Source organism: Phocoena sinus, chromosome 3 (assembly GCF_008692025.1).
Source record: "Phocoena sinus isolate mPhoSin1 chromosome 3, mPhoSin1.pri, whole genome shotgun sequence".
NCBI lineage: Eukaryota > Metazoa > Chordata > Mammalia > Artiodactyla > Phocoenidae > Phocoena > Phocoena sinus.
Window position 1 is genome coordinate 12,233,680 of NC_045765.1, and position 1,706 is coordinate 12,235,385.

Consider the following 1,706-nt stretch of genomic DNA (forward strand, 5'->3'; position numbering starts at 1 on the left):
CTGGAACAGGGCACACTTATTTGCTATATGCCAGGCATTTTACTCCATTAGTTCACTGAATACATGCATAAACCTATGGAGTTTGGCACTGTTATTTATGTCATTTCAGAAAAGGATGGAGAGGAAATAGACTTGGAGAGATGAAGTCACCAGGCCCATAAGAGGTAGAGCAGAGATTCAAATCCAGGCAAGTCTGATTCCAGATTTAGTCTGTGGCAGACACTGACTGCCTGGCTCACATGGGTAGCCCTCCTTCCCCAGACAGTTGCATTTGGCCTTTTTACCCATGGTGGCCACTACCTGGAAAATTATGTTGCAGCAAACTTTTTGACAGTTGCCCATGTCCAGGAGGGCTGGGTTGCCTCCCTGGGGAGTGAGCTCCTCATCTTTGGAAGGTATACAAAACCAATCAAGACAAATGAAAAGATCTGCCAAGAAGGATCAGCCTCCAGTGCCCTTCATTATCTGTTCAGCACAACTTCCTCCCTGGTCAGTGTGTAACAGTCACTGGCCACGTGCCATCTAATGTCCAACATTTGGGCGCTCCACTTCCTCTCTCTCATTTGGCCCTGGCATCTTTCCTCTATCCTGGTCCCTCCCTCTTGGCTCCCTTCCCTGTTTCCTGCCTGCCTATGATTTCTTCTATTATTTGTCTCAGCAATAATGGGAATGGAAGTGTCTGTGTCAGGTTCTGTCTCCCCCAGCAGGATAGGAGATCGTTGGAGGCCAGATCAGGCTGAGGTTTCTCTGGGGTCCCTGGCCTTTTGCAGGACAAGGCTGAGCATCTGGGAAGTGCACGATAAAGGGTTTTGAAATGGGGGTGAAAAGCTAGTTCATCCACCATTCATCCATCCATTCATTCATTCATGTGTATTTATTGATTGGGTCAGGACTGGAACCAGGACCTTCTGCCTGCAGGCTATACTCTTCCTTCTGCCCAAGGCTGTACGTTATGATTGCTAGTGTTCATTCTAGTTGGTCTTAAAGAACCCTGAGGTGCCACGTTGTGTCTCTACCAGGAGATTTGGGAGCTGATGTTCTCAGTGTTCTGGAGTCCTGAGGTTTTCCTGTCCCAGAGTGTCCCCCAGTCTGGGGACCCCGGTCTGGGGAGTGTGGGGAGCATCTCCCAAGAGATGAAAAAGCATCTGGGAACCACTTCTGAAATCCCAGGCATCAGACTCCAGTCACTGCCCTCCTGCTTCTGTCCACACCCAGCTCCATGCCTGTTTCCAAGTCATCAGTCCCCAGCGGGATAAGGTGATGACATTTGTGGTGAAAATGGAAAACCCTCGACCTTCAGGACTGTTGGATGTTCTTGTGTCCTTCCCTGACAATTCTTTTCTCTCTCTCCCTCATTTTTTTGGCCACACCACACGGCTTGTGGGATCCTAGTTCCCCGACCTGGGATCGAACCCATACGCTTGGCAGTGAAAATGCGGAGTCCTAACCACTGGACCACCAGGAAATTCCCCTCTTTTCTCTTTTTAACATTTTTGTTGAGGTTTAACACAGGCATGGTCAAGTTCATAAGTGTCAGGATTGGAGGTGGATTGAGGTGATGACCCTTGGGTCAGGATATAGGACATTTCCAGCCCCTGCCGGGTCCTTGGACCCTCCAGTTGATTCTCCCCTCCCTCAAGGTGACCACTACTCTGACATCCATCACTTGGGTGAGTTTTACCTGATTTTGAATTTCACGTATGGGA